Below are 12,159 nucleotides of genomic sequence, written 5' to 3' on the forward strand. Positions count from 1 at the left end.
GGCAGGCGGGCGGGATCAGACCCGCAGGGCCCTGGTCTGAGACAGCCAGAAGGAGCCGGGGGTAAGGCTGTCATTGCTCCGTGGGGCTTTGACAAGGCAGCATGACAGCATCAGACCCCCACGAGAACCCCCGGGCTTCGGATATGGAAACTGCCCCTGCCCCCGAGACTGAGCTGGGCCAGACACGGCTCATTCCTCACTCCCGGGGACTCCAGAGAGGGAACTCTGGGTTCTGGGCTGGGACGGAGAGCCCAGGATTAACGTGAGCAAAGAGCTGCACCATCACACGCAGCTCTGCTGGGGCCCCTCACTCCCGACCCGCAGCCCTCGGCTAGCCCAGCCTGGGCTCCCCGACCCAGCTCTGCCGGGGCCCTCACTTCCCGACCCGCAGCCCTCGGCTAGCCCAGCCTGGGCTCCCCGACCCAGCTCTGCCGGGGCCCCTCACTCCCGACCCGCAGCCCTCGGCTAGCCCAGCCTGGGCTCCCCGACCCAGCTCTGCCGGGGCCCCTCACTCCCGACCCGCAGCCCTCGGCTAGCCCAGCCTGGGCTCCCCGACCCAGCTCTGCCGGGGCCCCTCACTCCCGACCCGCAGCCCTTGGCTAGCCCAGCCTGGGCTCCCCGACCCAGCTCTGCCAGGGCCCCTCACTCCCGACCCGCAGCCCCCTCTTGAGCAATGCTGCTCTAATTCCCAGCCCGTCTCTTGGCCCTGTCAGTAGTAAGGGCCTGTTCTGACTTCAACAGCTGACTCTGCCTTGGACCTCTGCCCTACACCCCCCCTGCCAGGGCAGTGCCCCCCAGCACTGCCACAGCCCCCTCAAGGGTTCCAGACACCATCCCACTTGCTCCTTCCTCTGCTGAATGCTGACATGGCAGGGAAGGAGGTTCAACATGTCTCCGGCCCCCCCATGCAGCTCCCTGCACTGAGCTGTCCCTGCTGCAGGTGCAGGTGGGGCCGGGGGCGGGGGGGGATCCCTGGCTTTGTAGGGAGGCTCTCAGGAGCTCTTTGCCAGGCCCTGGGGGGTGCCAGGCAGCAGGGACTCCCCAGCACAGCACCCCCCATCTGCCCTCCTTGCTTAGAGTCTGGGCTTTCATCAGTCCCCCTGCCCCAAATTAAATCCCTTGGACTGGGCCCTTGCCCCTCCAACTGGCATGCCCAGGTCTGCCCACCCACGCCCTCCCTGTCCCTGGGGCCCCTTCGGGTTGTCTCAGGCCAGCAGGCTCAGAGCGCAGCAGCCTCCCTGGACGACACGGACAAGAGGGGACAGAGCAGCACCGGGACACGGCCCCCCGAGGAAAGGAACAGCTGCAGGGGGGCGGGACTGATGCTGACGGGTGCAGGGTCTCTTTGGGGCTCCCTACGCACAGCGCTGCCCCGCTCTGCCCCGCAAGGCTGGGGCGTTAGACACCCCCCATCTACACGAGAATTAAATATTTCCAGCACCAGCCCAGTGGGGTGGAGTAGGAGGAGAGCGGAGAGGTTTTACCGACAGCCCTTCTCCTCCCTGTGCACACGGGACTCAGTCCCCCAGTTAACCCTCGACCTCTGCTGAAACGCCCCTAGCTGCGGCTGGCGGGGGTATCGGGCTGTGGGTGGGAACTGGGACCAGCAGGTCATCACAGAGCACTGAGCAGTCCTGAGTCACTACGCTGAGCCATTACAGCGTGAGCTAGATTCGAACCAGTGTCCTACAGGTCTGGGCCCATTGCTGCTCCTCAGCCACTGGCACGGCAGCTGTTTGGGTGGCAGTGGCTCAGCGTTTGGGCGCAGGCAGGGTCCCCAGGCTCCAGAGGCAGGGCCCGTCTGGACGCTGCTGCAGTCTGGGTGACAGGACTCAGGGATCCCTGAACCCTAGTATTGCTGAGATCCGGGGGTGGGGGGAGGTAGGGCAACCCCTGAAATTTGAGCTCTGCCCTGACAAGTCCACGTGGCCATGGGAACGTGGGGTTCTGGGTTCATGGCTCAGTTTTATATTATTTCTTAGGGAAACTGCAAACAACCAATTTTCATTTCATTAAAAAAAATTTTTTTCCTGAATTTTCTGATTTCTCAATGAACCGGTTCCAAAGGATTCAAACACGACTGAACCCAGACCGGGTCACCTGGGGAGTTTCCCACTTTCTCTCCTCCACCCCTGTTTGCTAGTGGAAGAAAAGAGGGGCGGGGAGAAGAAAACACCCCAAAGCTGATTTTGATTCTAAATGATTTTCTTCTGTTTCCAATGTCAGACAAAAAAAGGGGAAATTTCACACAATACAAATGTTGGGTGGGAAAGTTTTATTTTATGCATAAAGTCACTTTTCATTAAAAAAACCCCTAACCTAAAAAAGACCCTCTGACAAAAATAACTGCTAGCCAGCCCCAGCCAATTTCTTCCACCCAGTCTCTCAATCTCCAGGTTAAATTACCAGCCCTGCAAAGGCCCCTGAGATTTGAAACACAAGCTGGGTCTTTCCTGGCTTGTGCACGGTGATTCTAAAACTGGCGCAATCCGACCTGAAGAGAAGCCAGCTCACCTTCCTGGTGCTGTCTCTGTGCTTGGCCTGACTATTCATTTGTCTGTCTGTCTGGCAGGGGGCAGATCTGATGAGTAATAAGATGCTGTCCTGTCAGAGCTGCTTTTTGGGGGCTTTAACGTGCAGTGGGAAAGGGACACTGCGGCTTGAAGGTGAAATTCACCAGAGGGTCAGCACAAGTCCTAAAAGGCGTGTGCATCACACTAATGCCTAGGCTGCGTACTAGGCACAGCGGCAAATTTCACCCTTCAAGCATCACCGGGCTAGTTCTGGGCCCTGTCCTCAACAGTGCTTGAACCGGGCTGTGGGAATTCACCGCAGCCCAGGGATAAAAGGCGACCCAAGCAATGCACCGCAGAATGATTGTGCATCGCACCACGGGGGCAGGACATCCAGGAAGGGAGGGCGGGGGGGAGGGAGGGAGAGACAGAGGAACCATCACACACAGAGAAAGATGCAACAGAGAAGAAACTCCAGTTCAACTCACAAAGGCAGCAGGTAAATGCACGTGCAGCAGGTCAAGTCGGGTGCAAGTTACACTTTAGTTTGTAAAAATAAAGAAGAAACAAAACACATGGACATTTCTTAAGGATGGAAATCGAACAGGGGCAAGTTCCAGGGGTCCGCGAGGGAGGCAAGGGGGGGGGCTAATGTCAGCACATGCAGCCTAACCATGGAGGGAGGGCAGTTGTTTGGGTTGGTTTGGGGTGGGTTTGTTTTTTGCTGTCCTGGCTTTTGCTCTCCTGCCTCTGTGGGACACTGGGCTGGAAAGGCCCGTTGCGGGTTAGCTCCTGGTTGTGTCTTTTCTCTCTACACAACACTGAGACACGGGGAAACCACAGGGGCCCGGCTGGGTTCCAGATACCCTGTGTCTTAACTATACACCAACATCCGCAGGCCAGCTAGGGCCCTGTTCGCTTCTGCGGCAGACGCCGGAAGCCCATGGGGGACTCTCGCCGACGATCCAAAGGGATCCTACTCGCCCACCACGCCTCGCCTGCACACTGGGTCAGCAGACTGTTCTTTACTGAGCCAGCATCACACCCCACACACGCGGCCCCCTATCCCCCTCGCCACGACCCAGTCAACCTACCAGCCAACCTGCCCCAGACATGCAAACAGAGACGACTCAGGGAGTATTTCAGCAGCCGCTGGAAGCCCATATGGTGCCCTACAGCTCAGGGGTTTTGCAAAAGGAACAGACACACGAGCGCACAACCCTGCACCCTGCCCGACGCCCCGAGTGAACCGGAACCTCCCAGCGCGCTGTTCAGAAGGACTCCGACTCCCGGATCGGAGAAGCAATCCCAGGGCACGTGAGGAACGAAGCAGAGATGCCTAGATCTGCAGAGCGGGCCACTGTGCCTGGCTGGATCCGGTCAGCACCCTGTCCCTCATAACCTGCCGTGTGCTCCAGGACTAGCTGGGGTAGCTGTTGGATGTGGTGAGTGGTTGCTTCCTGGTGGCCTGCTGTTGATCTCTGCCAGTAACTGGATCTGGTGGGATCTCTTAGGGCTGTAGCAGTGGAAGGGGTTACTGCAGGTCCTGTGACAAGCAGCTTTCCAGAGCCAGTGCTCAGTGATCTGAGGGTGGGAGCTGAACTCCAGCTGGGATCCGGGTGGATTTCGGACTGTGCTTTCAGTAGGGATAGGTTGCAGGATACTGGGCTGACGATTGTAGCCCTGGCTACTCTCCGCCTGCTGGCGCAGCATCTCTGCGAGCGGCACAGCGTGATCCTGGCACCTGCCTGGGCAGGACCTGGCCTGATCAGCGAGAGCCCAGGGTGACGCAGCAGGGAGTGGGGCGGATTGACCTGGGGATGTCGCAGGGAGTTTTACTGGGAGTCTGCATTGAGGATGGGATAGCAGGGGGGGTTTCACTGGAGGGAGGATACCTGAGCCAGGAGGGGGTTGGGGCCTGATGACACCTTTCCCGGGAAACTGGACAAAGGCTGGAGTAGGAGCCGGGGGGAGGCTGGGGGAGACTGCTGGAGGGGGTTTGATTTTTGGAAGTGGACTGGGGGAAAGGGAGGGAGCCCCAGGGCTGGGGTCTAAGCTCTCTGCCTCCCAGATGGACCGGACTGAGGGGGTCCTGTTGTCTGTACCTACAAGCTCTGGTTTGGACTGTGTTCCTGTTGTCTAATAAACCTTCCGTTTTTGCTGGCTGGCTGAGAGTCGCAGTGAATCACAGGAAGTGGGGTGCAGGGCTCTGACTCCCCCACACTCTGTGACACCCACCACAGGAGTTCGCTCTCCTTATCAGGCTGGAAAGGGAGCAGGTCCTGGCTGGGATCCCATTATTACGAGGTAATCCCCATTCCCATTGCAGCGCTGCTCGCAGGCGTGCACCCCCAGGATCAGCCGCTCCACACCTAACCGAGTGCCAGGGCAGCTGGACCGGCGCTAAGTGACCTGGCTGGTGCCCCAGGGCCCTCCCCGGAGGGACAGCCTGCAAAGCCACTGGGTACATCACAGCCTGGCCTGCGTGTCAACGGGCGCGGCAGCTGCCCAGCACTGGGCCGCATGCATGTGAGGAACCAGCTCGCAACGGGGAACTCAGCCCTCCGAAGGGACCCTACGCAAACAACAGGGACCCTACGTAAACAAACCAGGGGCCCAGACCAACCCTTCGACCGCAAGCCAGTGTGCAGGGACCAGGCGCGTACACCAGCAAACCCACACGCTCTGCACCGGCCCCCCCACAATACCAAGCCAGTGCCCAGGCCCCCCCTCCCCGCTCCAAAAGACCCTACAATAAACACAGCACTGGGCTGAAAGGTGCGCGATGCCTCCGCCCTGGAATGGCGGGAACCCCGGCTCCCAGCCGCCTCCTGGGACGATGGCACCAGCCCCGCTCCCGCCCGCTGGCACGAGGGTCCAGGCTCCAAGGCTTGTGCTCTTGGAGGTCCTGGGCAGGATCCAGGCACTTCGCCAGCCCGGCTCCCCAGTGCCCACCCCGGCAGGCAGCCTCGAGCGGGCGGCTGCCCAGCATGTCCCCTGCAGCCCGACCCGGTCCCCAGGGCAATGCAGGTCCGACACTGCTGCTTGGGGGTCTGCCCCGGCTGACCCCCACCCGGCTGGCCACGTGCAGTACAGGGGGCTGGATGGAGCCAGCCAGGCAGCAGGGGGCCATGCTAGCCACAAGGCAGCTTTGAGCGCTTCACGCCCTCACTAGCCTGAAAATCCTCCCCCTCCCAGATGGGAATAGCCCCCGCAGCAACACATGGGACTATGGGACTGGGGAGGTGGGGGAGAGAGTCTCATGGAGCTGGACCCCAAAGATTGACGTTCTGCTGTCCTGCCTTGCTTTAGTGGGCAACTCTGCCAGGGCTTCCCAGCTGGGGCAGGGGGTGCCACGGGACCTGAACAACCCACCCTAGCCAGCTGCATCCCAGACAGGGGCTGTAGGAAGCAGGACCACGGCTGCCTGGGGGCTGGCTCCGTCCTGGCGCCCGAGGGATAAGCCCAGACCTGGAGGGGGCAGGTTGCATCCCTGGAGCAGCGAGCCCCCCGTGCTTAAAGGGGAGGCAGAGGGGAGGAGGGAGACAGGTGGGGAAGCAGAGGAGGGGGAGAGCCACCCCCAGGAGCAGGGATTCTGCAGCCCGTGTGCTCCGGAGAAGCTGCCCCCTCCTCATGCCCTCCAGGCTGGGAGATAATTGGGCACCCAAAATAACCCCCTCCCTGGCCCCTCCCTGCCCAGCGGACTCAGCCTCAGCCCAAACCTGCTGCCAGGGCCAGGGCCTGCTGCGGTGACTCCAGACGTGCAGCCCCCGGGAGGAATCCGAGCCTGGCTGCTTCCCCGGCAGCCAACGGTGAAAATGGCCATTGGCTTTGATGGGGCTCAGACCTGGCTCCCCTGAGCCCCCAGAACTCGATGGCTAGTGCCCCGTGAGATCCACGTCATTCTCACCCCAGTGCCGCTCCGCGCCATCGCAAACCAGGGCCCGTTGCACCCACGAAGCCGGCTGCCCCCGGGCACTCAGTGCGTCCTGCACCACGCCGACCCCGCCGCCCTCCCAACCTGGCTTCCCCGCGCTCAGGGCCGCGTTCGACTGCATGGCCCCTGAGCAGCTCGGGCATGAAGCTGAGGGCTGCAGCTCCCCCCCGGCCCCGGGCTCTGACTCCAGTGAGCAGTGTCACGGAGTGTGGGGGAGTCCGGGCCCTGCACCCCTCTTCCTGGGATTCACCGTGACTCTCAGCCAGCCAGTAAAGCGGAAGGTTTATTGGACAATAGGAACACAGTCCAAAACAGAGCTTGTGGATACAACCAGGACCCCTCAGTCCAGTCCTTCTGGGGGGCAGGGAGCTTAGACCCCAGCCTTGGGGTTCCCTGCGTTCCACCACCCAGCCCAAAACTGAAACCAAACCCCCCCCCCCCCCCGCTCTCTCCTGCAGCCTTTGTCCAGTTTCCCGGGCCAAGGTGTCACCTGGCCCCACCCCCTTCCTGGCTCAGGTGACAGGCTCATCCCCCGCTCTCCCATCCCCAGGCCCAGAAGAACTGGACGACATTCCCCGGTCAATCCACCCCGCTCCCTACTGGGTCACAAGCGGCTGCCCCTCGTGCCTCCGGCTGCTCCTCTCTGGGCCAAGGGTGGGACGTTGCAGGTGTCAAATCCAGCTGCTACTTTCATACTGCTGATGCCCACCCCACCCCCATCCCCTTACCCTCCACCCCCACCTTCTCCCCTCTCAGACCCACCGTCCCCGGCTCATCCATCACCGTCCTCAGGTCAGCTCTCCCAGGTGCTTCCCCGGTCCCTCAGCCAGGCCCCCCAGCTCCTGCAGAGCTGGGGCACAGGGTCTCCGGGTGCGTTTCCAGAGTAGAGGACCCAGGCTGAAATGGAGCCAGGCCAGTGCAGCCATCAAGGAGCGGTCAAGGGCACTGGACAGCCTCAGTGTGGTCTGGAGAAGAGGTGGAAATCGACCTGCTAAGGTGATGGGAGAGGGAGGATTATGGGGGGACCTTTCCGACTCCCAGCTGCTCCAGCATCACCGCTCCAGCCGGTGCAAATAATTCTCCTGCGCTGTAAAATACCCTCGTTAGTTAGCGGCGACAGAACGAGCCATAGCTGGGGTTAAGCCACCTGCGGCGGGGAACACCTGGGTTACAGATTCGGGGGGAAAACGATACAGGACCCCTCAGGACTGGAGTGAGCTGCCGAGGAAGGCCAGGGAGCTATGCAGGGCTAGGCCAGGCTCCCCTTTAGTAGGGACAATGAAATCAGTCGTGCCTCACGCCTGGCACTTTGCACGGGACAATTTGGTGAAAAAGTCATGAATTTGCAAAATGTTTTGGATGGGCCTGAATCTGCTGTTTTGGTCTGAAAATTTTTGCCCAGCTCTATGCAGAGCTTGCGGGTCAGGGTGGATTTGCCCTAGGGCTCCAGAGGTGCGGAGGAGGTCACCCACCTGCTCAGGCCACCTTGTTCAGCACCCTCGCGGCCCAAAGTCCTTTGCAAATCACAGCTAAGTACCCTGGGAACTCCTCCCCCAGCAGGCAGCCTCCGTGAAAGAAGCACAGAGGTTTTTCCTGCTATCTGACGTTGCATGTTGCCTCAATTAAAAACAGCTTAGTTCCTTTCAGTGCACATAATTCCCCCAAGGTCACAACAGGACGGCTGCCGCGTAGCGTGGAGTGAGCCAGGAAGCCGCTTGCTCAAAGGCATGTGTGAGCAGCTCGAGTCAGACCCGTCCGCACCCGGCGCTGGTGGCTGCAAGGAGCTATGCGGATCAGAGAGCACTTAGGACACGGAAGAGGGGGGATGCACTTTAGGATCACGTGCCAGCCCTCCAGAACTGGAGAAATCCCACTGGATTCCCGGGGAGAAAATAAAACATCTCTCCAGCTGCTTTCCATGCTAATGGAGGGCAGGGAGGTTCGCGCTTTGTAACTTACAATGCTGGACACAAACCAAAGCTTCCTGCAATAAGGAAGCTGCTTGTTCCCGGAAAGCCATCCCTGCTGGCTCCCGAGAGAGAACTTACCCTAGGGGGTTCTCACAACATAATTTTGGTGGCCTCAGAGTGTGGCCACCAACGCTTGCTGGTGGCCGCTCTGGGAATTTTTCCTAAAATACTTAATTAACTTTAGGAAAAACAAACGAATATGCACCTAGACATGTCCAGATCAGTGTCATTGATTTATGTTGGTTATTTTTTGCAGACTCAATAATCAAAATAACGTACAGTTGTCGCTATTGTTTACTGGACCTAGACAGACTAGAAACACAAATAAGGTGCTTTGCACGTTCTTGGCTTTTTTGTTGTTTCTTTTGGGTTTTTGGTTGCTGGTTTGTTTTTGTTTTTTAGACTTGCTAGCTAGTAAGTCTGCTGCTGTGAAAACTGATATTTCTGTTTGTTAATTTTGCTTTTCACAGCAGACTTACTCAGCCCTGGCAAGCCAGGGGACAAATTAAGCCCTGAATGGAGAGGTGGGTAGGGAGGCAGCAGGGGCCGGGGCAACAGAGGGCTGGGGGAGGCACCAGGGGCCAGAGGCGATGGGGGAGGGTGGTGATCCCAGGGCTGGAGCCCGAAACCCCATGGCTGGAGCCTGCCACCCAACACCCCAGGGCTGAAGCTGGAAGCCCAAGCCCCACTGTTCCTGGGAAAATGGGGAACTCACACGGGCTGCCTGCTCCTCTGGTGTTTGTGGCTCCAGAGGGGGGCAGAGCCCAACTCCTACTGGTGCTCCCAGGGAAGGGCCACAAGAAAAAACCCTGGTGGTCGCATGCGCCCACAGCGGGTGCATTTGAGAAACATTTTGGCTGGGCTATCTAACTATACTAATATCACCATTCAGCCTGCAAGAGTCAAAAGCCATACAAAGGAATTACGGAGCCCACTGCTGAAATGCAGCCACCTCTGGGGTGGCACACAACATCTACTTAACAGCACACAGCAACACTGCACAACCACAGAGGCTAGGAGGTGAAGATTTATTTTTAAATTCAGTTGAAACTGACCTGTATGTTTAGGTGACAGGAAGTAGCCACCCCAGGTTGGATTTGGATCGGGCCTTGGATTGGGTTGGAGGGGGCACTGAATGCCACAGGGATTTTAATGTCCATCAGTGAGCAGAATCTTGATTTCATGCTGCTTCTGGACTAATGCACCTCTGAGCCCGCCATATGTCTGATGCCTCACTGGGGTTTCAGTATCGGACCCAGAGCCAAGTGCCACCTCCCAAATCCCCTACCCTGGCTCTCTGGGTTACGGGCGGCCAGCTCACCTCGTGGTTAGGGCAGATGGCCAAGCCGGGATCTCGGTCACGATTCAGTGTCAGAATCTCTCTCTTCACCCCAGCTGTGAAGTCGGGGTAACGCTTGAGTGCCTCCCGGGGGGCTGGGAGCCCGGGGCCAAGGGCACAGGGCAGTTCGTGCCATTGTTGCCCCGCTCAGAGCCATAGGGGAATTGCTCATTTCCTCGTAAGTTACCGAGCCTCGCCTGGCTGCAGGTGGTGACCCCACGCGCCCCTCAGTGATCCCCACACAGGTGGATCGGGGACAGTGGGGAGCCGTCCGCCTGGGAATGAGAACCCTCCTGCACTGTGCGTGGGGCAGGGAGGGCTGGAGTTCCCCAGGTACCTCGCTGGTGCTGGCCCAGAGGAACCCAGGCCTCCAGCAGCAGGATTAGGCCAGCTGCTTCCTCAGCCCCCACACAGCCCCGTGATCGCATCCCCTCGAGCATGGGCAGTGGGAGCAAGATGCCATTTCCCCAGCCACTGAGCCTGGCCCCCACAGGAGGGCTGAGCCCCCTGGGCTTTGGGGTTAGACCCTCCCCAGTTTCTTGGGATCATCCCACTCCTAATGCAGTCCTGATTACAGGGGTCTATTGGCACTTACCCCACACAGCACTGGGGTCAGTCCTTGCGGTCACTCCTTGGCCATCTGAAAGAGGGGGCCTGGCACACACACACTGGCGGCCATGTCCCTGCCCCCAGCCCCACCCGCACCCCTCTGCTATTTCACCACTTCACTGCCAGACACCCGACCGTTGCCTTTGTCTGCAGCTACCGCTCCTCTGCGGCCCTCCCGGGAGACGCACGTCCCGTCCCCCCCCGCACCTTTCCGGCTGGAGCTGCGAAAGGGAGAGCCGGCTGCCAGAGGTGGGGATCCCCAGCTCTTTGCGGGGGGAGGGGGCTTCTTCCCCTGCTCCTACATCTCCCTACCAATTACAGGGCCGGATGCCTGAGCGGGGCCAGCGGGAGGGCGCTGCTCAGCATGGCATGGGCACACTGTCTCGCCGGGGGCACCTGCCAACCTATTAGCACCAAGAAGGGCAAAGTCAACCACCCCCCACCCCACCCCACCAAAGTACGTGCCCCGCTGGCCCCCAGCCTCAACCTCTCACCCTTACAGCTCCCTGCCTGCCCCACTCAGCAACCTGGGGCAATTCCCCCCTGCACACACACACTGCGCAACCTGCCAGCTACCCACTGCCTGCCCCCAACAGGCCTCCTGGCAGCTTTGTCTCCCAAAACAACTGCCCCAGTGTATGTCCCCATCCCCAAAACCTCCCCACTGGACCCTGCCGGGCAACGGGAGCCTGCTCCTGCCTACCCAGCCCTTCTGCCTCTCCCAACAGGTGCGCCAACCCCCTGCCCAGTGCTCAGCCCTTCCCCAAGGCTCCCGAGCCATGCACCGGCTGACCTGAGAGCTAAGGGGTTAACCAATGGCAGGTGGGAGGATCCACACCTGTTCTGATGTCAAATTCGCAGCCCTGTAGTTCCTTGGCCCCTCTGATCCAGCAGCCACCTCCCCCAGGGGAACTCCTGCCCCCTGTCCTGGCTTAGCTGGGAGCCGCTGAGCATAACCGATCCAGGCCAGGACGCCTTGTCAGCTAATTAACTCTCTGCTCTGCTGGGATCCGAAGCTTTCCACTATTTCTCTTCTCCCTCCCGGGGCGAGTCGGCAGCTCTCCGAGGACAGCCGCGCCTCCAGCTGCCCAGTTCAGCCCAAGGCCCCGCTGCAATAGCAGCCTTATCCAGCATGACCCCCCCTCCCCCGTGTCCCACGGACAGCTTGCTTCTGGGATAGCGGGCGGACTGAGCAACCCCCCCCGGCGCCTTTGCCACAGCACACACCTGCAGTGCCCAGCCACTGTCCCTCACAAGCATGGATGCTTTGGGCTTAGCAAGAAAACAGAGACCAAAAAATCTGGTGGGCCCAGCAGGGACGCGATCTCCAATAGTGTGGAACTCAGCCAAATCGAGCCCAGCTTTCTGCCCTTCTCCTCGCTGAGGACGATTGTCCTGCCAAATTTCAGCTCCCAAACCCCGGCCGTTTGGACAATGCAGCTGTTCCAAGAGATGGGGCCAAGGATTTTGCATGAGTGGGAAAAGTGCATTTACTCCACTCTTTGTTCTCAAGCACGGCTGCCCGGTCTGGGCTCGACTCTCCCCAGGCCTGTCACAGCCCGAGCTGGAAAGATTTCAGCCCGCGTTTTGGAAAAGCAACTGCAACAGGGCTTGAGGATGGGCCTGGCCCTGAAACCTTCACCCCAGCAGCTGCTCCCAGTCCTGCAGTGACGAGACCCATTCCCATCGCTCCTGCCCCCACAGGGCTGCAAACGAGACTCAAACTCAGAGCAGCACAAACCGAGATTGCAATGAAGGAAAATAACTTGGAACAAACATGTGTCCAGCAAA

General features: G+C 59.9%; 1 protein-coding gene across 5 annotated transcripts in view; it reads right to left on the reverse strand.

The window, feature by feature from the left end:
- KCNIP2 (potassium voltage-gated channel interacting protein 2) overlaps positions 1-12,159 on the reverse strand; it is a 138,339-nt gene that overhangs the window by 19,443 nt on the left and 106,737 nt on the right. The window lies entirely within an intron of this gene.

The sequence above is a fragment of the Natator depressus genome, chromosome 7 (assembly GCF_965152275.1).
Source record: "Natator depressus isolate rNatDep1 chromosome 7, rNatDep2.hap1, whole genome shotgun sequence".
Taxonomy (NCBI): domain Eukaryota; kingdom Metazoa; phylum Chordata; order Testudines; family Cheloniidae; genus Natator; species Natator depressus.